We start from the raw sequence: 24,068 nt of genomic DNA, 5'->3' as shown, positions 1-24,068 counted from the left end.
CACAAGTAGATAGGAAAAAAGCACCAAGGAAGAGAAAGGAGAGAATCAATCCGAACATCACAACTTTTCCATCACAACTTTGCCCAGACTGTCTCTGTCGTCTGTTCTGAAAGTCTTAAAGGCATGGCTATTCTCAGGTTGTTCCCCCGCCTCCCCCACACTAGCAACCTGGGAGCAGCTCCCTATTTTCTGTCACCCAGAACGGCTGGATTGACACAGATGCAGAGTAGATTGTGATGTGATATGAGGACAGACCCTCGCCTAGAGGATTTCTCCTTAAATGCCTGAAATTTCACTAACCCAGAGGACTCTGTTAGCAGGCAGAGTTTTTATTGTAGTTGTAACTGTCATAGTTGTTACATGGCTCTGCATGACTGAACACCCCGCTTTTGTGAGGTGAGCACAGTTTCTTCTGGATGATCCTTGCATGCATCCTTTTATATTCCACTATGGCACATGACCTCAGAAAATAGGGAGGGCAATTTACTACCAGGAGTCAGGCAGTTGATACTGAATATGAAGGGACTGGCTATTTCCCTAGTTCAGGTATAAAGGGAGGAAGGAAGGAATTTGGGAACAGATCAGGGAGTTCCTATTCTGGGGCAGTCATTTTGTTGAATCAGATGGCATGACTGAGGCAAGAGGACTGGGTGTGTATGGTCTTGGGTAAGGAATGAAAGCGGCCCGAGGCTCTGTTCTCACTTACCGGAATCTCGGTTCCCTCATTTGTAAAAGGTGGGACCTGACAAGCTTGGATGACTTCTCCATGTACCATTTTAGAGGATTGTAAAATTCTACTTTCCTTTTAGAGCTTAATGTTTGTTATATCCATGATTTGATGCTGAGACCTGTCAGGAATACAATTTTTTTTTTTTTTAAGTAGGCTCCACAAACACTATGGGGCTTGAACTCAAGACCCCAAGATCAAGAGTAGCATGCTCTATTGACCGAGCCTGCCAGGAGCCATAAGAACACATTCTTTAATTTAAACTCTTCCCAAGGGCAATTATAATCTCCTTTATGACTACGTTTTATAAAAACATTTTCAAACAGTATGGAGTTTCCTCAAAAAGTTGAAAATGGAGCTACCCTATGACCCAGCAATTGCACTATTGGGTATTTACCCCAAAGATACAAATGTAGTGATCAAAAGGGGCACCTGCACCCCAATGTTTATAGCAGCAATGTCCACAATAGCCAAACTATGGAAAGGGCCCAGATGTCCATTCACAGATGAATGGATAAAGAAGATCTGGTGTATACACACACACACACACACACACACACACACACACACACACACACACAATGAAATATTACGCAGCCATCAAAAAATTGAAATCTTGCCGTTTGCAACGACGTGGATGGAACTAGAGGGAATTATGCTGAGCAAAATAAGTCAATCAGAGAAAGACAATTATCATATGATCTCACTGATATGTGGAATTTGAGAAACAAGGCAGAGGATCATAGGGGAAGGGAGGGAAAAATGAAACAAGATGAAACAAGAGAGGGAGACAAACCATGAGAGGCTCTTAATCTCAGGAAACAAACTGAGGGTTGCTGGACTGGGGGTGGGGTGGGAGGGATGGGGTGGCTGGGTGATAGACATTGGGGAGGGTATGTGTTGTGGTGAGTGCTGTGTGTTGTGTAAGACTGATGAATCACAGACCTGTATCCCTGAAACAAATAATACATTTTATGTTTTTTTTTTAAGATTTTTTATTTATTTGTTTGACAGAGAGAGACACAGCAAGAGAGGGAACACAAGCAGGGGGAGTGGGAGAGGGAGAAGCAGGCTTCCCGCAGAGCAGGGAGCCCTATGCGGGGCTCAATCCCAGGACCCTGGGATCATGACCTGAGCCAAAGGCAGACACTTAACGACTGAGCCACCCAGGTGCCCCGCAGTTTATGTTAATAATAATAAAAAATTGTAAAAAAAAATTTCAAGAATGCATTTCATGAAAATCTTTGATTTGGGGTAGATGCTTAAGGTCATACAGCTTGGGCACAAATCCAGCTCCATTATTTACTGTGTAACCTTGGACAAGTTTCTTAATCTCTGTGCTTCAGTTCCTTCACCTATAAAATGAGAATAGTAACAGTTATCCTTGAGTTATTAAATAAAAACATTCAGAACAGTGTGTGGCATATGGTAGGACCTAAAAAGTATTTGTGGGATGCATGAATATCACTTAGGAATGGTATGTTCACTCAAAGCTTTTTGGAGGAGGGAACATTTGTCTTACTTTGAAGGACAAGAGGGATCTCAATAAGAGAAGGCACTATTAATGACAGAAATGTTACAAGCATGGAGAAATAAAAGGTATCATTGGCAAGAGAGAAAAGCACATTTTTGTGGGGTCATAAAGCCTATAGGAAAATGGCTAAAAAGGTTTTATGGAGTCCAACTATAATGTGCCTCAATAGCCAAACTAAGAAATATGAACATTTTTAGTAACTGAAACAGTCTGAAGGTTTGTGAGCAGGGACCTGTAAAGATAAAACTTTTTTTTTTTAAGATTTTATTTATTTATTTGAGAGAGAGAGAAACAGCATGAGAGGGGAGAGGGCCAGAGGGAGAATCAGCCTCCCCGCTGAGCCGGGAGCCTGATGTGGGACCCGATCCCAGGATTCCGGGATCACGACCTGAGCCGAAGGCAGTCGCTTAACCAACTGAGCTACCCAGGGGCCCAGCAGGGACCTGTAAAGATCCAAACAAGATGGATGGACTAAGACACCAGGATACAATGTGCAACACAGGGAGTATAGTTAATAATGGTGTAAGAACTTTATATGGTGACAGATGGTAGCTAGATTTACCACTTAGCAATGTATATAAATGTTGAATCATTATGTGGTACACCTGAAACTAATGTTGTATATCAACTACACTTCAATTAAAAAAAGTTAAGAAGAAAAGAAGAAAACAAGGTGCATGATTTATTTTATTTGCTCGTTTTGTATTTCTGGGGTTCAAACATTTTTTTCCTAATATAAAACCTATGTTAGTCCAATATTGTGCATTATAAGTACATTTAACTCCCAAGAATGAAACTCAGAAGCTCTGGAGAGAGAGAACAAGGTAAACAGTGTGGGGGCTGGCAGGCCTTTTCACTCTCTGAGCTGGTGCCATGGGCAGTGGATTCAATCAGACCTGCAAGAGAGCCTTATATTTTGGGAAAACCTATGGAAATAATGTGCCAAGGATAATAAGGATTCTCCAGCCGTGGAGACATCATTTAGGTTGCATATGAGTGGGTATGTCTGTTTTTACCATCTTGGAGGAAGAAATTAAAGACTTAACTGAAAGCTCTAGCAAAACTTTAACAAAGGGTGTGATTGCTAGATTCCATCTTAAGAAGAGGATGAAACCGGAAAAGCCAACAAGTTAAAAGCTTCATAAAATTTCTGAAGTGCTCTAAGAGGTGGAACATGTGAAAAATCGACTTTACGATTAACTACCAGGAGCAGACCATTTTTTTTAAGTTTTTTTTTTTAAGATTTTGTTTATTTACTTTTCAGAGAGAGAGAGAGAGAGAGAGAGTGCACGCACACAAGCAGGAAGAGTGGCAGGCAGAGAGAGAAGCAGACTCCCCGCTGACCAAGGAGCCTGATGCGGGACTCGATCTTAGGATCCTGGGATCATGACCTGAGCTGAAGGCAAATGCTTAACCAGCTGAGCCACCCAGGCATCCCCTAGGAGCAGCCCATTTAGATGGACATATTATTTGTACAAGGTTATATACACAAAACAATGCACACTGTACTTTGTGAGCAATTTGGATAATTTTCAAGGATGAATTTTACCATATGAGATTTTTGCTTTATGCTGACTGTAATACTGAACTCAGATTCAGATAAGGTTTGTGAACTTCCAGATTAAGATGAGATTATTTTTATCTGTTTGAATTTATTATTTATTTATTTTTAAGACAGTGTGTTTTTTAAGATTTATTTATTTATTTGAGAGAGAGAAAGAGAAAGAGAGTGTGTGAGCAAGAGGAGGGGCGGAGGGAAAGAAAGAATCCTCGAGCGGACTCCTCGCTGAGCGCGCAGCCCACTCCGGGGCTTGATCCCAGGACCCGTGAGATCATGACCCGAGAGATCATGACCCGAGCCGAAATCAATAGTCAGAAGCTTAACTGACTGAGCCACCCAGGTGCCCCTGTTTTTTAATTTTTAAAAAGATTTTATTTATTTATTGGAGAGAGAGAGCAAGAGCACGACGGCGGGGGGTGGAGCGGGGCGGGCGGGAAGAGGGTGAAAGTACCACAAGCAGACTCCCGGTTCAGCAGGCAGCCCAACTCAGGACACTATCCCAGGACTCTGGGATCAGGACCTGAGCAGAAGTCAGACGCTTAAGCGACTGAGCCACCCCGATGCCCCCCGATCTGTTTGAATTTAGTGGGAACAGTCTTTTTTTCTTTCTTTCTTTTTGTTTTTAAAGATTCTATTTATTTATTTGACATAGAGAGAGAGAGAGCACAGACAAGGGGAGTGGCAGGCAGAGGGAGAGAGAGAAGCAGTCTCCCCACCAAGCAGGAAACCCGATGCAGGCTCAATCACAGGACCCTGGGATCATGACCTGAGCAGAAGGCAGATGCCCAACCAACTGAGCCACCCAGGCGCCCCAGTTTTTTTTTTTTTTTTCAAGGAAGAGAAACAGATCTTTGGGCTGCAAAGAGTTACTTGAGTGGGCCTCTCAGCTATGTAAATGTAGGTAGGAGACACTCCTGAAGTTTTTCCATTCCAGCTGCCCCTCCCTGAGGCCCAAGTGTACAAAACTGAACTCTACCTGGAGGTAAATTATTTGCATAAGGAGGCCAGGACCTTTGGGAGGGACTAAACAGCAGAATCCCCCTGCTGGACCCCGCCTGCCTCAGACTTGTAGTTAGGGAGCTCTTTTTGGCTGACTAGGTCCTCCTTACACCCTCCCAAACCCCCAATGGCAGGAAAGGATACCTAGGGTCTGGAGGAAAACAACAATAAACCCCTAACTTGAGGAAGGAGAGTGTGCGTTGATGCCCCAGGCTCTGTGACAAATTCCAAGGTTTTTCTTTGGAGAAGTATCAGCATCATCTGCTAAGGCTGTGGAAGGGCCATTTCTCTCTCTTGACACCTAGATGTGGAACAAGGAACAAGGGCAGTGATGAACACTAGGTAAGTGCAGGAGAACTGGCCTCCTTTGGAAGGAGTGATTTTTGGATTTGGGGGTTGGGGAAAGACCTAAGAGAGAGAGCGGTCTTAGATTTCATGTCTGGGTGATTTCAAGCAATTGTGACTGCAGTATGAGTTTATGGAGAGTTTCATACTGCTCACACAGAAAATTCATTCTTCCATTTTACAAATACAATTTGATCCTTGAACTGCACGGGTCCACTTATATGTGGATTTTTCTCAATAAATACAGTATAGTACTGTTAATGTAGTGCTCTTTTTCATGATTTTCTTTTATTTTCTAATTAATTATTTTTAAAGAAGTAATCCCTACACCCAACGTGGGGCTCCAACTCATGACCCTGAACTCAAGAGTCATATGCTCTACCAACTGAGTCAGGTAGGCACCCCTGTGATTTTCTTTTCTTTTTTTTTTTAAAGATTTTATTTATTTATTTGAGAGAGAATGAGAGATAGAGAGCACGAGAGGGAAGAGGGTCAGAGGGAGAAGCAGACTCCCTGCTGAGCAGGGAGCCCGATGTGGGACTCGATCCCGGGACTCCAGGATCATGACCTGAGCCGAAGGCAGTGACTTAACCAACTGAGCCACCCAGGTGCCCACCCCTGTGATTTTCTTAACAGTTTCTTTTTTCTAGCTTACTTTTCTTGTAAGAATACACTATGTAATATGTGTAACATACAAAATGTGTGTTCTACCGAGTATGTTATCATTAAGGCTTCTGGTCAACAGTAGGCTATTAGTAGTTAAGTTTTGGGGGAGTTAAAAGTTATATGCAGATTTTTGACTGCAGTGAGTGAGGGGTCCACACTCCTAACCCTGGAGTTGTTCAAGGTATTTATTGAGTTCCTTTGTATACCAGGCATGATCTACCCTTTGGGGATAGAGCAGCCAACAGAACAGACCAAAAATTCTGCTGCCAGGGAGCTTACCTTTGTGGGGAAGAGGGGACCGAAAAATTTATACCATAGTACCTTTGATGGTGGTAAGTCCTAAGGATAAAAATAAAAACAGGGAGTTTGGGGCACCTGGCTGGCTCAGTCAGAAGAGCATGTGACTCTTGATCTCAGAGTCATGAATTTGAGACCCACATTGGATGTAGAGAAAATAAATAAATAAATAAATAAATAAGCAAACAAACTTAAAAAACAAAAATAAAAACCGAGGGCATTTATGTGTATGTATAGGTGGTTATCACTGAGGAGACATTTGGGTAAGGACCTGAGGAGGAAGAGTGACTGAAGTCCTTGAGTATACAGTAAGGACACAAAAAGCAGGAGGCATGTTCCTTGTGGATCAGTTCTATGCAAGATCTTATAGACCATTTTAGGTCTGTTGTCAGGTTTTTAGTTTTTATTCTGAATGAAATTGGAAGTTATTGGAAGGAATGCTTAAACAATACAGAAAAGTGCAAAGAAGAAAATAGATAGCTCCCATACCCAAAGCCAGTGGCTTTTTTGATCATGTGGTATCCCTCCTTAAATCTTTCAGTAGCTTCCGTTGCAGGTAGAATAAGGTTGTAAATCCTAATCTGGCCTTTGCTTCTTCCTCTATCTTCATCTGCTTGGATTTATCCTCTCACTCTGACTAAAAACTTTCACTTTCTCAAAACTTCTACTCTCTATTGCCTTTTTCTACATGGCTTTTGCATGTATCTTTTCTTTTGTCTCAAGTGTTCTCTGCTTGGGCTACTTTCCACACATCTTTATCTCAACTTTTTTTTTTTTTTGAGATTTTATTTGACAGAGAGACACAGCAAGAGAGGGAACACAAGCAGGGGAAGTGGGAGAGGTAGAAACAGGCTCCCCACTGAGCAGGGAGCCTGATGTGGGGCTCGAACCCAGGACACTGGGATCATGACCCGAGCTGAAGGCAGATGCTCAACGACTGAGCCACCCAGGTGCCCCTCAGATCTCAACTTTCATTTACTCATTCAACCTGTGTAGTGTAGTTGCACACAGTCCCATGCTTCAAGGGCCCCCATGATGGGTTCAATCCTCTACTGTTACCATCTTGAAATCCTTCATGATTTTGAACAAGGCACCCGACCTTTTCATTTTTCAGGGGGCCTTGAATGTAGCTGGTCCTGTTGATCAGCTGCTATGTACCACTGTCTTGGAGTTGGGGATACAATGGTGTCCAAAAAGATGTGCTTTCTACTTTTGCAGAGCTTTCAGATTGGTAGTAGAGGTAGGCATCAATCAAACAACAGAAAACAAACAACTGAGGAAAGAGAAACTGAGAAAAATGCTACCCATGAAGGATATATGGGGATGTGGATTACAGAAGTCAGGAGGTTCTTTCTGAGGAAGTAAGCCCTTAGTTAAGTCCTGAAGAGTGAGAAATGAATGAGGTTTTTTATGGCTTCCCCACCATCTCATTTGATTAGGGTCTACCTTCTCATTGCAGGCTGGGCTCTTTTTTTATAATGCTTATTAATATTATAATTAGTTATTTGTATAATAACCAACTTTCTAGAGAGAGTGTAAACTCATAGGGTGTCTCCCTTTTCCTTGTATCCTCAGATTATAGTCCAATGTCTGGTACACAGTATTTAAGTAGTAATTCCGAATGAAAAGATTTTTTTCTAAAGATTTTATTTATTTGAGAGAGAGAGAGAGCACGCACGAGGGGGGATGGGCAGAGGGAGAGTGAGTGGGAGAATCAGACTCCCCACTGAACAGGGACCCAGAGGCAGGGCTCCATCCCAGGACCCTGGGATCATGACCTGAGCTGAAGGCAGAAGCTTAACCCACTTAACCCACTGAGTCACCCAGGCGCCCCCTGAATGAAAAGATTTCTTTTTACACACAATTAACTTTTTCATATACAATTTAGTAGTCTTCATTTTTAACAAGAACACTGGAAGTTTTCCATTTTTTTTTCTTACAAACTTCATAAAATGGCTAAGTCAGGGGCTTTGAGAAGCTATCTGGATGTTGGTGTTCCGAAAGGATTGGAGAGATAAGAGATTGCAAGTAAAGAGATTAAGCTAAGAGACAACAGGTATAAAGTGAAGGAGGACTTGAATTAATAGTGTTTATTGACTCCTGTAGCAACATTTACTAAAAACAACTATAAATCAGGCACTGTAAGCACTGGCAATGCAACTGTTTAAAAAAAAAAAAAGAAGACAGAATCCCCTTCTGGAACTTACAGTACAGTGGAGAGCAATGTCAGGGATAGAAAGGAAAAAAAAAATCCTCCTCCTTTTCAGCTTTTCCATAAATGTAGTAATGCCACAAAATAGGGAGAATTGAAGCCTCTTATTAAAAGTGATCTAGAGAAATATTTAGCCAAAGTTCTGGAAATTCGAAGTTCTAGTGGAATAGTTCCCTTGTTTCACTAAGATTTTTTTTTAATTGTAACTTTCTCCTGTGAATAGTGTTTTTATCCTTTTTTGGTTCTTTTAACTATTGTTTTTTTTAAAAAATCAAAAGTAACTAAATACTAAGTAAAAAGGAATGGCTAATATGCTGCTATCTCTCTGAGAGACAGTCATTGTTTTGTTTTTCTATTTTGGAAGACTTTTCAACTGGTTATCCTCCCTAACTTGAAGAAAACAACTGTCATTCGAAAATACTTCCAACTGCTTCAGGGCGTACTATCCTCTTCTCTTTTTAAAAGGCCTTCTCAAAAATACTCCCCTCCATTTGAAAAGCAGCAGGGAATAAATGTGTAGTATTAAATATGCAGCACTTTGCCACTCCCTTTGCCCTCCCCCAGTTACTGCAATAGGAAATGTCTGGGGATAAATACATATGTGGTAGAGTCAAACCTCCTAATGAAGATGATGAAAGGAACAAAGAAAGGACACTTCCTTAGAGAAAGGTGTTCAGTCCTCCCCTCCCCCCATTAAACATTGATTAGGAACAAAAGAAAATAATTATTAAAAAAATTAACTCTCAATGATAGGTACTAGAAGGTCAGCGGTTTCTTAGGGAAAAGAAGGGGACAGGGTGTGCAGACCAGGGCTTTGCTGTATAGTCTTGGGCAGGTCACAGAAGCTTCTCTGAAGCCCTGTCCTAGCTTGAGTTTGGACCAAGGATCTCTAAGTTTCTTTCATCTCTAAAATTCTACAGTTCTATGATTACGTTGAGATGGGCCATTCTGTTGATTTCCTAGTCTCCAGGAGAGAGGTAACTAGTCTCTGGGAGGGGAACTAACTTGATGGAGAGTTATCAATGCAGAGGTGGGTATAATTCACAATTAAGGGGTTTGGGACCTTAGAGATGCTCTTGGAAAATGTGCAAGAAGGCCTTTTCCCCGTTCTTTAACCCGATTTTACAATTCTCTTGACTCTTTGCGATGGGGGAGCGGGAAGGACCTATTTTAGACTGGGACTGTTCACTTGACCAAGCATTTCCCCTTTCTTTATTTTTGGACCCTTAAAAAAACAAACAAAACAAACAAAAAAAACAAGTCGCCAAGAAACAGATCCTAAAGGGGTGGAAGGGGAAGTTGTGATTACGGCATCTCGAAAGGCCTGTAAAATCCCGCTTCCTCATTTTAATCCTTTCTTTGGGGGGTTAGGATCTTTTTTTAAATGTGTATTTTTGTCGGAGTGGGCCTAGAATGAGGTTCAGAACAGCAGAGGGGGCGCTAACGGATGCTGCTTCTGCGGGCGGGCCGGCGGGAGGGAGCTCCGGGTCGGGTCCACGCCGGCCGCCAGGCGGGCTCGGAGTTACAAGGGCGCGGCTGCGGGCGGGCCCCGGGGAGGGGCTTCGCGGAGGCGCCGCGGCCCGAGGCGAGCGGGGCCGCCCGGGCTCGGCGCGCAGCGCGGCCCGGCGGGCGGTGGCGCTGCGGAGGCGGCGGCCGAGGCCGGCGGGCGCGGAGGAGGGGCCCGAGACTGGGGCGACCGGCGGCAGCTGCCTCCGTGACGACTGCCGGCAGCGCGGCGGCCTGAGGAGACCGAGCCGCGGGCCCCGGCGTCGCTGCCTCTCCTGGCTGTCTCCTTCTCCTCCTCTCGCGGCAGGGGCGTCAGGAATGGGCCCCAGCCGCCGCGGGCCCCGCACTCTGCGCCGCCCGTAGGCCCCAGCAGTCGGAGGCCGGCCGGCCGGCCTCTCGCCACCCCTCGCCCCAGCCCTGTCGTCCCCACCCCAAATCCCCGGGAAGGAAGATGAGGGAGACGGGCCCGGCGCTCAGCAGCCAGAGAAGCAGCAGCAGCAGCAGCAGCAGCAGCAGCAGCAGCGGTCGGGGGAGGGTGTTTCGCCGTTTCCTCTCAGCCGCCAGGACAAGATGGCAGCGGCCGCGGAGAGGGGCTGAGCCCGGGCTGGGTGGTGCCGCCTGCTGAAGCGCCTGGCTCCCTGTCCCCGGCACGGCCCCGCACCCCACTCCGGACATGCTCAGGGCCGCGGCCGCCCGAAGAGGGGAGAGCTCAGGCCTCTAGGAAGGTAAGGGAGGAGGGAGAGGGGAGAGGGGCTCGGGGCGCCCCCACCCCAGGGTGGGGGGGACCAGCTTCATTCTCGGGGCCTCCGGGCCCCTCAGCCGGACCCCGGCGAGGCCCAACCCCTCCGGAGCGGCCCGCACCCGTCGCGCGTCCTACATCCCCGGCAGATCCCCTGCGCTCCGGTGCTCCGCGTTTCCGCCGCGGCTCCCCGCCGGGTGGCGGGTCCGGGGGCCGCTCGGGGCCGAAGGCCGCCGGACGCTGGGGCCGCGCGTGGCTGGTGCGAGCGGTGGCGCAGCCTCCGGGAAGCCGCGCTGGAGCCGGGCTGGGCGGCCCCGGCCTTCCCCTGCCAGGGTTGCGCAACGGCTCTTCCCAGCAACCGAAGTTTTGTTTAGTCCCACAGGGGGCCTCTTTCCCCACCGCAACCCTAGGCCGTAACTACGGAGACCTCTTGTCTTTTATTACGGGGAGCAAACACAAACACGCGCGCGCACGCACGCAACTTGAGCGCCCCAGCCGATGGCTGCGTCCCTGGCTTTGTGGCCCAGTCACCAGCGTCGCCGAGCGGCCGCTTTAGAGGGTGTCAACTCTGGAGACGTGAGTGCGTGTTGATTGTTGGGGAGGAGAAATGTGACCCGCCGCTCCGCGTCCCCTGCCGCGGCGGGAGGAAGGCGTGGCGGCCGCGCGGCGGGGCTGTTGCCGGCTTCTCTCGTTAAGGTGGCGGCCGCCCGCTTCCCTTCGCGGAGAACTCTCGGAAAGACTTCGGATGGGAATGTCTGTTTTCCTGTCGGGAGGGAGACGGCTGTTTTAAAATGGTATGTGGCTCTCAGTGAAGCCTGTTTCCCAATCTTATCTAGGCTTGAGGAATTGAGCTAAAGGGTGTGTGCGTAAATTACCTTGGACCTGTTACCGAGTGGTCATAACATGTTCAGTCCTTGAACTGTGTTTTCACAACCTCTTGCTGCCCTGTTAGAATTTATTTTTCCACCTGTCAGGTCGCTGCTTCTAATTATAAGGCTGTTCTATTAGCAACAGTGAAGTTCAGATTATCGTCCGGTTTACAGGGAAAGCTCATGGCTGATTCTGTTGTCAACTTTGATGTCTCCCTGGTCCTGGGCCGGGAAAGTTAGCTGGTAGACCAGCCTGTGCTTGTGCTTTTGTGTACCTTGTAGTAGTTTGGAGATCGGTTGAATCCCTCTCCCCGCTTTTAGGTATTTGCTTGTTAGCTGTATAGCTTCTGGCGTGGAATCACTTATATTCACACCATTTCAATTTATTTCAAAGTTTCAGTTTCTAGGGGCGGCTGGGTGGCTCAGTCGTTAAGCGTCTGCCTTCGGCTCAGGTCATGGTCCCAGGGTCCTAGGATCGAGCCCCGCATCGGGCTCCCCGCTCCTTCCTCTCTCGCTCCCCCCTGCTTGTGTTCCTGCTCTCGCTCTCTCTCTCTGTCAAATAAATCAATAAAATCTTTAAAAAAAAAGTTTTAATTTCTTGGTGCTTTAAAATTTTTAAGAGGTGCCCTTTTTGATCAGATTTTTGTTGAAAACTTTTTGAGCAGGATCGGTGGGCTTTGTTACCCAGCTAAAACATTTTAATCCTACATTCTCCTTTAGTTTTTCAGAAGCTGGGCAGGCCTCACCATATGTTTGATAAGTCTAGATTCTGCTTATGTTTGCAAGTGCCGTGCTAATTTTATACAGTGAGCTATGATAAGGTTTTGATAGGTCATGATTAAACTGTATTAAACTTAGTAAACTTATTCAACAAAACTTACCTTTTTAAAAAAATATTTTTTATAGTTTTATTGGCTGCCTTATGCCTTCATGCCACTTAACAGTAATTGAAATGTAACCAACCCGGTAAAGTACTTTTAAATTAAGGTTTTCTTGGTATATTTATGGGTCCATTCATAAAATATAGACAACTCTTATTTATAAAATATAATGCTCAACCTGTTTGAGGCTTATTTTTCTTTTACTTTTGAAACTTACTTGATTTTAATTTCTGTTAAGGTAGAAGTGTGTTGAAATATTTGAGATTTTGCACATTTCACTGTGGAATTTTTTTTGTACTTACCGTAAAATTGAATAACAATTTGTTCCTGAAGTTTTTCTCTACTCTAGGGAATATATTTTCTAAAAAAGATTTTTTTTTTGTGGAGAGCCTTAGATTAAAACTATGTTTTAAAAAGGTAAGATGAGCTTGAAATCTAGAACAGAACCAGTCATTAAATGTTTCAAATTTATATTTGGACATTGCTGACTACAGTAGCTAAACACATATTAGGCAAGCAGATCATAACATGGTGAGGCAGTCTTCGTTTATTGTCATAATACCTTTTCCATTGAACTAGTCATTATCTTGCTTATAAACCAGTCATTGGCTTCTGGGCATGGAGTTTTAGAGTCACATAAAAGTGGATGGTTTTTATGAGATAATTCTTCTTGTAAACATGCTTGAAAAGAAGCTTCAGATCATACTATTTTAATTTTTTGGATGTTCTGTCATGGAGTACATAAAATAAGGTGCAAATTACAGAGGTAGGCTACTGTAGCTAGTATGGCAGGGCACTAAGTATTATTTGTTTATTGTAAGATATTGAAAGCTTTTTTTTCCCTTGCAACTTAAAATAGCAACAGCTGTCAAATGAACTTTCTGATTGAGCTTTTGTTTTAAATATTGGTACATGAACACTGATGGCATTTATAGGTAGGAAAGAGAAAGTGTGGATTTCAGAATGCTGAAATACTGTTTCCTAAACCTGTTTCACATCAGTTAAATGGAATACTTGGTTACATGTTATTTTCCATTGGAGTGTTAGAGTGACTTATTCTGGTGACTTTTGAAGTTAGTTTTCTGTGTTCTCTCTGCAGCAGTTCACCAAAGGTGGTGATGTGGTAGATTAGAATTGCGTTATTGGTAGTTAATTAAAAGGCATAAATAACGTAGTTTCCATTGCATTCCATTTTTGTTTGAGTTTGGAGATAAAGATGTCATGGCAATATTTAGATTTAAGTGTGTTCTAAGGAACTTTGAAGTTCTCTGTATTGGAAATATCTCTCCAGAGTTATTCTTGCCTCTTAACTATTAGAGGACACAAAATAAGTTGCTATATGGTTATATTGTTGCTGCCAAAAGAAATGTTCATGTAAAAATTTCTGGGTTTGCAGCTGTCCTAATTTTCTAATGTCTGAAGTTGAGACTTCCAGTGTGGTATGTTTATCTTAGAGGTACACAACTACTAGAATTTTGTTAAAATGGAGGAATCTACCAGTCTATTTTATTACTTCTTTAAAAGTGTCCCCTACTTGCCTGCCTGCCAACTTGCTGAAAGCTTTGTTATGGTAACCCTTTCTATATGATACAAATGTAAGTCTAAAGGAATTATTATAAATGTCTTTATTGGTTCTGGATCCAGCTGCTTAAAAAAATAACTTGTCTAGTATCTTTGAACACTTAACATAAGTTGAAAGGAATATATATTTGGAGTCGAATTTTTTTTGTTTTTCTGTTTAGATTTTATTTTATTTATTTGAGAGAGAGAAGAACAAACAGGGAGGAGAGGGAGAGGCAGAGGGAGAAGCAGGCTCAATGCGGGACTCCATCCCAAGACCATGGGATCATGACCTGAGCCAAAGGCAGACACTTAACTGACTGAGCCACCCAAGCACCCTAGGAATCGAAGTTTGGAATCAGTGTAAGTTTTCAGGGTAGCCAAAGCACTTACGTGGCTGACCTAAGGAAACACAGTCCACTTCTTTTGGTTGGATTAAGAGTGATTTGGGGAAAGAAAAAAAGTGGAGAGAAACAACTTAATGTTAGTGTGTTGCTTCTGTAGTTTTGTCATAGCTGTTCTTTTGGACCTTATCTTAATCACTGTTAGGACAAAGCTAGAATCAGTATTTGGACATGTATGTTACACATTTTACCTAAATGTTTGTCAGATTAGACCTTGACCTATTTGGCAGATCAGGCTGCTCTCCTCAGTTGATACTTGGGCCATATGTCACTACACAAAGGCAACATATTGTCTGGATTCTGAGGCATGCACTGTTATGCTGGGGACCTAGAGCCTCCGCTGTTAGCACTTGTGTGGAAATTAAAAAAAAAAAAACTGGTTGAGTATTGGAAATACTATATTTTTAGGGATGGCATTTGTGGCTTGAGGACAGTTAAGTCAGTAAACTGATTTATCTTTTGTATTTAGTAGGTATGGCCAAGTCAGTACTTTAGAAAGTTATCTTTTTCCAACAGGAAGTCTTTGAACGGAAACAAGCCAAGGGCAATATGTTTTACCTTAAATATATTTTGTTACTTTGACCCAAACAATTTCTTTAATTTTCTAAGAGAGTGAGAATTTTTCCTTGCTGGGGGAAGACTTGAGTGGGAGGGAAGCTAGTGGACAGGTAAGGTAGAGGAAGCTGGGCCCTAAGTTGGGGGAAGAGGTTGATTTAATTGAATTTGGGAGACTTAGAAATCTGTTTTGACTTAAATGTTTAATTTGCTAGAGACCAGAGTTCACTTAGATATAAAATCAGTGAAATATGTGGTAGCTTGGGCGAAAGATTAAGAATACACCATAACACCTCTTAAAAGATGAGAGTTGTGAAGTAATATCTATGTATCATCCCTGACCAGTTTTTAAAAACCACTTACACACCCTTCCTTTTTGTGCCTTTTATTTCTTCAATCGAAACTACTTTTCCTTAATGTAGAATTTAGGGAAGATAAACGTCCTGTACAATTACAAAAATCTTATGTTAAATGCCTAATTTGAAATCAGAAGTGTGAAGAGCACAGAACATATTACTGCCATTAAAATGAGCTTGATATATAGGAATAACTTTTTTTTTTAGTTTTTGGAGATACTTAAAAATAAACTAAGGTGCATAATAAATGAATGTAGGTTTTTCAAACTGAATTAAAACCCAATTTTTCTGTTATCTGTCACTCAGTCCATTTTTACTTTCTGGTATTAACATCTCTTCTCTTCTTCTTTTAAAAATTAGATTTCCAAATACACTTTTCATGTTGCATTTTCTTTGCTGCTTTACCTTTTTTTTTTTTTAAATAAAAATATTACACCTAAAAGAAGTGGAGATTTAGAGAAGAATAATAAAGTACGTTGTTCCTTTGAGCTGTACTTAATCGTTTAGGTAAGGATCTAAATTGTGAAAGACCATTTCTTGGTCTCATTGAAAATAGAGGATTGCCAGAGGTGGTCAGATAAATTGTTTTATTTTGCATATTGTTAATGCTGGAGCATCTTTTCTAACTGGAAAAAAATTATTTAGATTTGATATTGAAATAATTAGATGAACAGAATGAGTCATTCCCTCCCCCCCTTTAGAATTTTGTAGCTATTTATTATGAATCACATTTGATTACATATGGCTTGCCAAGAACATTGCCTTTATAGAATTTGATAGAAACTATAAAACTGGCTACATTTGACTAGCCAATTACAGATGATCCCCTATTTACCATGGTTTGACTTAGGATTTCTTGACTTTACCATGGTGTGAAAGTCATATACATTCAGTACTTGGAAATTTGAATTTTGATATTTTCCCAGGTTAGCAGTGTGGGGGTCTGATACTCTTCCTTTTTTTTTTAGATTTTATTCATTTATTTGACAGAGATCACCAGTAGGCAGGCAGGCAGAGGGAGAGGGAGAAGCAGGCTCCCTGCTGAACACAGAGCCTGATGTGGGTGGGGCTCGATTCCAGGTTGTTGGGATCATGACCTGAGCCGAAGGCGGACGCTTAACCGACTGAGCCACCCAGGCGCCCCCTGATACTCTTCCCTTTTTTTTTTTTTAAAGATTATTTATTTATTTGAGAGAGAGAGAATGAGAGATAGAGAGCACGAGAGGGAAGAGGGTCAGTGGGAGAAGCAGACTCCCTGCCAAGCAGGGAGCCCAATGTGGGACTTGATCCCAGGACTCCAGGATCATGACCTGAGCCGAAAGCAGTCGCTTAACCAACTGAGCCACCCAGGCACCCCCGAAGGCAGTCGCTTAACCAGCTGAGCCACCCAGGCGCCCGATACTCTTCCTTTGATGCTGGGCAGAGGCAGAGAGCCACAGTTCCCCATCAGCCATGTAATCATGAGGGTCAGTAATGATGTACTTAAAGCCATTCTGTACCCACACAGCCATTCCTTTTTTTACTTTCAGTACAGTATGAATACATTACATGAGATATTTCCACTTTATTATAAAATAGGCTTTGTGTTAGATGACTTTGTCCAACTGTAGGCTAATGTGTTTTGAGCAAGTTTAAGGTGGACAAGGCTAAGCTATGATGTTCGGTAGATTAGGTGTATTAAACGTATTTTCAGCTTATGATGGGTTTATTGGGATGTAACCCCGTTTAAGTTGAGGAAGATCTGTTTTCCAGTTTAGAAATTAAAAAGCATGTGACTTACTAAAAGTGTTTGTTAACTTCAAATTCTTCAGCTTCCCCCTACTTTTGTTGCATGTTATTCATAAATTAAACAAAATATCTTAGTTTTCTTAAACAATAGTAAACTTTGAAACATTTGCCGAAAATAACTTGCTTAGAAAATATTTCATACCCTATAAAGTGGTGATTTAAAGGCCTAAAGATATCATTTGTGTATATTTTGACTGTGTGTTACCTGTTTAATAATACGAGAGTCTTGTAGGTTTGGTAAACTGTACGACTTTAGGTATATAATGTACAGTCTTAAATAGTTAATAAGTTAGAGAGAGTGACAACATATTGAAAATTGAACCTGACTTTCTAGAGATACTTCTTTTAAAGTAAAATTTAAATTAATACTTCAGAGGGCTTTAAATATGTAATTTATGTCAATTTATATTGAGATTAAGTAGGGTAAAGTGACATAAAATCACAATGAAAATTGCAGGTTATGAGCTACATAGCCTATAGCTATGATGCTATGCTTCACTACATTCTCAAAACATGTTTTGGGCCAACTTGTAATCAGTTTCACTAGAGACAGTACAAGTATCTCTGCAGTATATTAATTGTAGTTTTGTGGGTTTGTTTTTTTTTTTGACCGAGAGAGAGAGAGAGAGAGAGAGAGAGAGAGACAGTGAGAGAGGGGGAGTGGGAAAGAGCCTGATGCGGGGCTCAATCCCAGGACTCTGGGATCATGACCTGAGCCAAAAGCAGATGCTTAATGATTGAGCCACCCAGGCACCCCGTAGTTTTGTGTTTTAAGTTAGATAAGAATAGTATTGGCTTCAAAAATACTAGGTTTTTAATCTGGTTACTATGCTTTAAATATTTTTTGTAGCTGGATCACAGACTCTCACCACAATTAAATTCTATTATGTCAGGTAAAACAGTGATAAAATATGTGTGTGGAAACTATTTTACCTGGTATATATTTGGGTGTCCGCTAAGTGCAAAGTACTCTGCTATGAATGAAGAGAGTAAGACATGGTTCTTGTTTGAGCAAATAGTAGGCGGAATTAGCCAAGTACTATAAATTTTCTTTTATACTTGCGTATGTGTATGTGAGCCGGAAAACACTGCCTGAGAAAAACAATGATTTATATATAGCATGTTCAAGTTTTTAAAAACTGTTTATTTAAATAAACAAAGTTTGGGCACCTGGGTGGCTCAGTCGTTAGGCGTCTGCCTTCGGCTCAGGTCATGATCTCAGGATCCTAGGATCGAGCCCCAGCAGGGAAGCCTGCTTCTCCCTCTCCCGTTCCCCCTGCTTGTGTTCCCTCTCTTGCTGTCTCTGTCTCTGTCAAATAAATAAATAAATAAAATCTTTAAAAATAAATAAAGTTTAAAATATCAGGAATGGTTCAGCTTCTGAAAGTTGTATATTCATACTTGCTACTCCTTGTAATGTTTAAAGCCAAAAAAAGTCATTTAAAAATATGAAAAAAATTGGGGGCACTTGGGTGGCTCAGTCGGTTAAGGGGCCAACTCTTGGTGTCAGCCCAGGTCATGCTCTCAGGGTCCTGGGATCAATCCCTCCGTTGGGCTTTGCACTCAGTGGGGAGTCTGCTTGAGGATTTCTTTCCTTCTCCCTGTCCCTACCCTTGCTTATACCCGTGCTCTCTCTAAAATAAGTAAATAAATCTTTAAAAAATACGAAAACAATTCTATGAATTTAATTTCTGTTAAAAGCTTTTCCATCAGTCTAACCAGTTTAATAGTCTGATGGCATTATAGAGAGATGTTGTATGTTAATTTAAATCAAGCGGAAGTTCATATTTCTTAACCAATCTAGTTCTTATTCTCATGGGTTTTCCTTTTGGACAGGCACAATTCTTGCATTGCTTGAGAAAATTCTAATGGGTTTGCCTTTTCTAACTATATTACCTTCTAAATTTGGAATGCAGAGCTCTCCAAACCTCATTCCTATGCCAATCGGTGGAAAGAAAATAGAAGGTGAAAAGAAGGTATAGATAGAATTCCATTTTAAGGTACTTTTAAGAAGATTGAAATTGCTAGGTATATCTTATTTGAAACCACTATACAAAAGGGATATTATTTGTGTACTTAATTTATGTAAATCAGAAGCATGTTTAATTTGGGGTCCTTTAAGCCGAGTCATGCAAAGGGCAAGAAGTATTACATTGCCCTATTATAATTGCATATGATACATTCTTAATGAGATTTGACAATTTGGTGATATTTTGATATTTATTATACATGTGTATTTAAAATTGAATTCTGTACAGAAATGTACTTAGGGTGTTAGGGATTATAATATAGTTGGTTTTGCCAGTACTTTTGAGTAGAAACAATTGGGATGTTTGTCTTGTGAGTTGCCCTAAGTCCTTATAGTGTGGCATTTCTGAAAGTATTTCTAGTGGCTACTCTGTAACTTCTAAAATCTCTCTTAAGTATCTCACATCTGAAGGTATATCTAGCTTGAAATTGTTTCTTGTTAGTCTGATTGGAAGAAAATGAAATACATCAATTTATAACCTATTAGGAGGTAACCTAATCCATTACATTTTGGGAAATATTTACATTTCAAAATATAAAATAGTATCTGAACTGTTGAGGTCAGAGACCATGTCTTAAAGGTTTTTATGGATATAAAACCTCTAGTAGACATTGGGGAATCAAATATATAATTATCATAAAAGTAATCAAATACAGTCATGCTATGCTCTACCTATATCCTTTAATCAAAGTATAGTGCCTGGGCGCCTGGGTGGCTCAGTTGTTAAGCGTCTGCCTTCGGCTCAGGTCATCGTCCCAGGGTCCTGGGATTGAGCCCCTTATCGGGCTCCCTGCTTAGCGGGAGGCCTGCTTTTCCCTCTCCCACTCCCCCAGCTTGTGTTCCCTCTCTCGCAGTGTCTCTCTCTGTCAAATAAATAAATATAATCTTAAAAAAAAAAAGTATAGTGCCTTTATTAAGCAGCTTTACAGATACCTGCCCAAGCACTTGAGAATGTGTCATATACACACTTTACCTCTCAAAACCTTACTCTACTCCTCCTTTAATTCTAGCAGATGAGTCTGTTTCCTATGTAGAAGTCAGTAGGTAAGGAACTTCCTCAAGATTTCCAACCCTCTGCCTCTGAATGTAACTTATACCAGTATACACTTTGTGTTTTCACTCTCTCAAGGACTGAAACATCTCCTTCCCTCCAAGATTATTTTCTTTTCTCTCCTGTGGATTTCATCCTGAAATGTGTTTTTCAGCATCTTGAGGCTGTCCAATAACTTCAAGGCTCCCCCACCCCACCTTTTTGGGCCCTTTTTCTTCAGCCTTTAAAAATGATCAGATATCTGCGATCTTAATCAGCCATCTTTTAATTGTGCCTCCTCCAATCTATGGACCTGTCTACCTTTTTATTTCTTCCAAACTTCTTAAATGTGTATTCTAGCTTCTATTTAAATTTGTATTCACTTCTTAGCCCTTGGCAGTATAGTTCTGTCCATGCCACTCCAGTGAAATTACTCCCACTAACCTCTCCAGTAGTTTCTTTTATTCACAATTTATGTATTCCTCCAGATGATTGCATTTATAGTGTACCCTACTCTTAGCTTTCAGCTCATCTTTTGAAGTATTGAGCTCCATATTTTCCCCCCACAGGTAGCTCAGATTGAATTATCTTATTTCCACATTGTTTCTTTTTCTGTATTTCCTTTTTGGTATCTTCAGTCATTTCTGTTGGAGTTTATGTTTGAAACTTTATTTTATTTTTAAAGATTTTATTTTTAAGTAATCTCTACGCCCAGTGTTGGGCTTGAACTCACAATCCTGAGATCAAGAGTCACATGCTGTATGACTGAGCCAGCCAGGCGCCCCTATGTTTGAAACTTTAAATCTTAAAATATTTATTTCTGGTTGATGCATTTAAAAAAACCAGCAAAATTTGCACTTTGCAAAGCAAAATTTGGTAGTATTTATCAAGTTTCCTTTTTGGAAATCCATACTAAGAAAATTAAGAATGTATAAAAGCTATTTATATGAAAATTCATCACAACTTTATATAAATATAGTGGAAAAATTGGAAAAAGCAGTTCAACAAATTATAGTATGCACGTGGTAGAATATTATGCTGCTATTCAAAATATCCTACATAGAACATATCTAAGTTATCCTAGAGAGAACAAGTTGGCATATCAAGTTATACATGTACTATGAGTGTTTGCTTCGGCAGCACATATACTAAAATATACATGTCCTATGATTGTAAACATACAATAAAACATGTTAGAATGACTAGAAGGAAATAGGTTCTTTTTCCTGAATATTTTGTAATTTATAGTAATTGAATAATGTAAAAATTATTTTCATACTGAAATTCCCCCTCTTCCTGGAGTGAACAATGTGTATCTTTTCATGTTTTTATGGCAAAATAGTTAAATTTCACATATTAGTCTAGTCTACCCATATTCTAGCAGTCTGATTCCAGGTAATGGTAACGGCTTAGTGATCATTTTTGTCCTTTCAACTTGCAAGGTTACTATGAACAAATAACATTTTAATTTTTTTTTTCTTCAAAGATTTTATTTATTTGAGAGGGAGAAAGAGAAGGAGCAGGGGGAGAAAAAGAAGGAGCAGGGGGAGGGGAAGAAGCAGACTCCCCGCTGAGAATGGGGCTCGATCCCAAGATCATGACCTGAGCCAAAGGCAGATGCTTATCCGACTGAGCCACCCAGGTGCCCCTTAAGTGTTAACATTGTTATAAAATAACTGTTTTGGCATATTCATCATGTATAATTGATATGTAATCATTACTTTATATCTGAGATTCTATCTAGCTTCTTATGCAAATGACAGAAAAATGACATGAAGTTACTTTTGGCCAGTATGAGATTTTTAGTTATTATCTGAGAATAAATTTCTCGTCAGTAAACTGTTAACTGTTGTGTGGCCATTTTCAGTCAAATGATTTAACATATTTTTCTTTATTTTATCCCATGGGATCAATAGCTGGCTTTCATTTTTGAACTTAAAATGTGTTAGCTATGCATTTTCAAATGGAATTAAACTTTTGTAATCATCTTTTTATCTTTTTAATATGTTGATGGCATTTAAAAAATCTCTTCAGCTGATAGATTTGAATATGATTTTCTTACGGTTGTGATTCTAATACATAGAGATAATATCATGTATGGCAGTGTGACTTTTTACACTAAGGTGAAATTTTTTTTTTCAGTGTTTCTGTGGGGCTAGTAGTAGAAGAAAGAAATGTTTATGTGACCCTTGCTAAGCCCATATAAATCTGCAGTTTTTGGCTTATTACAAGCAACCCAACAATGTGTCATTTTATTTTATTAATTTTTAATTTTTGTTTTTTTAATTAATTCTTTTAAAAAGTAATCTCTGTCCCCAATGTGGGGCTCAAACTCTCAACCCTGAGATCAAGAGTTGCATGCTCTACCAACTGAGCCAGCCAGGTGCCCCAACAATGTGTGTCATTTAAAAAAGTTAATGATTAGAGGTAGAGCCAAACATAAGCCGTTCTAATAGATTTTTAAGAATTCAGTGTCCTTGCTTTGAGAGTACTCTTTTGAGAAGCTGCTTGTTTTCTTTCTTCTTCAGGTGTTTATGAATTTACGTTGTTCTTTAGTTTCTTTCTGGCTTTCCTAGGGAGGCTTGTTGTAAAATCTCTGCCTTGTCCCTTCCTCACATTTGTCATGAGAATAAGAAAGAGATCTTTATTTTTCTTAACATATTTTCATTTCTGTTCCTTCTATTGTTTCTGATTAGACACCATAGAGAATTTCCTGAAGCACAGGATTTCCTGAAGCCATTGTGAGACCCCAGTTCACAAGATATATATGACAGTTAAAATTTGAAACTTAAAAAATAGTGTTTTTACATTAGAAAGGTTTTTGAAGGTACTTACTAAATTTCTAAAAAAAGACATTTATATAAAGTAGCATATCTGGCAACTAAAATATGAGTAGGGAGAGAACATATTTGTAGCAAAACCCAACAACTTTGAATTTAGCAGTGTAGGTCACCTAAGGGCCCTGTAGGTTCTTAACAGAATCTGAAAAGAAGTGGCTGACTTTTTTGTTGCAGTTTATTTTTTCAAGCCCTAAAATGCTGTTCATAAATATTTCTCAAAACTAAGAGTACTATAATCAAGCTTATACTGCTGTCAATATTTGTCTTTTCAGCTTTTCCAAATGCAAAACTTATCTGTGTGGGTGTGTGGGGTGGGGAGCAGCTACTCTTCTCAACATGGCTGGTTTTTAGACTTTTAGTTCTTGTGATATACATTACTTTGGAGTGATAGTTCTCTTTCAGTTATGAAGGTAGAATGTTGTACTAGTGGAAGTACAAAATGAGAATATTCAAGTTGTTTATTTAGGATAGCCTGTAATTTTGAAAAGTTTTATAGAACAGGACCTTTGATTTTATGAATGTTTATTTAGAACTTTGAATCATTATTTCTTACAAAGAACAGCAGAATGTTTTCCTTTATAATGCTTTGTCAGCAGTGGACATTTGATCAAATTATTAATCTAGGATTCAGCTTCCTTTGTTGATTTCAGAGGTAGATTAAGTTAGGAGGTATTCTGGTAAGGACTTTTATTTTTTGTTTTTAATATTTCATACTCATCTTTGCCTAAAAATTACATTTTTTAATAACAAAATAAAAATTTTGTGGTGGTTCTTTTGGGACAGATTTTCTATAAAATAGAAAGTAAGGGGCAGCTGGGTGGCTCAGTCATTGGGCGTCTGCCTTCGGCTCGGGTCATGATCCCGGGGTCGTGGGATCGAGCCCCGCATTGGGCTCTGCTCTGTGGAAGGCCTGCTTCTCCCTCTCCCACTCCTCTTGCTTGTGTTCCTTCTCTTGCTTTGTCTGTCTCTGTCAAATAAATAAATAAAATCTTTAAGAAAAAATAAAAATAAAAAAATAAAACAATTTTGTATATATTTAAAAAAATAATTCGTTTGGCTTTCTGTTAAGGGAGTTGTTCATAACACAGAGTTATAGAACTGTTTGCATTTTCTAGCAACTTTCTAGCAACTGGTATTGACAGATACTGTATGACCAATTTAAAGAAAAGT

General features: G+C 40.7%; 1 protein-coding gene across 6 annotated transcripts in view; it reads left to right on the top strand.

The window, feature by feature from the left end:
• Positions 1 to 10,359: 10,359 nt before the first annotated feature.
• Positions 10,360 to 24,068, top strand: part of HIPK3 (homeodomain interacting protein kinase 3) — a 90,054-nt gene continuing 76,345 nt past the window's right edge. For 2 of the 6 annotated variants that reach the window (XM_028087731.2, XM_028087728.2), the window contains exon 1: positions 10,360 to 10,572. The gene's annotated coding sequence lies outside the window, so the exon portion shown is untranslated. Of the gene's footprint in view, positions 10,573 to 10,929; positions 11,163 to 11,186; positions 11,381 to 24,068 lie in introns of those variants that run through there. The other 4 variants (XM_028087733.2, XM_028087732.2, XM_028087730.2 and 1 more) reach the window with 3 other exon arrangements.

The sequence above is a fragment of the Eumetopias jubatus genome, unplaced genomic scaffold, assembly GCF_037043125.1.
Source record: "Eumetopias jubatus isolate StellerSeaLion01/CBP00866 unplaced genomic scaffold, mEumJub1_p1.0 scaffold_13, whole genome shotgun sequence".
In the NCBI taxonomy this organism is placed as follows: domain Eukaryota; kingdom Metazoa; phylum Chordata; class Mammalia; order Carnivora; family Otariidae; genus Eumetopias; species Eumetopias jubatus.
The sequence above is the reverse complement of the archived record's forward strand: the minus strand, read 5'-3'. Positions and strand labels throughout refer to the sequence as shown.